We start from the raw sequence: 462 nt of genomic DNA on the forward strand, positions 1-462 counted from the left end.
ATGAGAGGCCGGCAAGTGAGGCGGTGAACGTTGGAGTCTGCAGCAAGCAAGCCTCGTGCTCGCTTCAGTGCCTGGCTGCCGGCCGCCCATCTTGGCTACAGTTAATTTGCATATACTCACTGATTAGCCAATGAAAAGGGTAGCGGTCGTACGCCAATTACCATGTTTCTCTTTTATTAGTGTAGACTAGATGACTTTAGATATTTTTATAGAAATAAATTTTAGTTTACATATTTTTTAAAAGAATGCAAAAGTTTATTGATATGCTCTCAGAGTCTCTACTGTACTCTTTTTTTATTAAGGTACTAGAGGCCTGGTGCACAAAAATTTGTGCACTCGGGGGGGAGAGGGGGTCCCTCAGCCCGGCCTGTGCCCTCTCGCAGTCTGGGACCCCTCGGGAGATAATGACCTGCTGGCTTAGGCCTGCACCCGGGTGGCAGAGGGCAAGCCCAATCCCTAGGT

This window comes from Myotis brandtii, unplaced genomic scaffold, assembly GCF_000412655.1.
Source record: "Myotis brandtii unplaced genomic scaffold, ASM41265v1 scaffold471, whole genome shotgun sequence".
Taxonomy (NCBI): domain Eukaryota; kingdom Metazoa; phylum Chordata; class Mammalia; order Chiroptera; family Vespertilionidae; genus Myotis; species Myotis brandtii.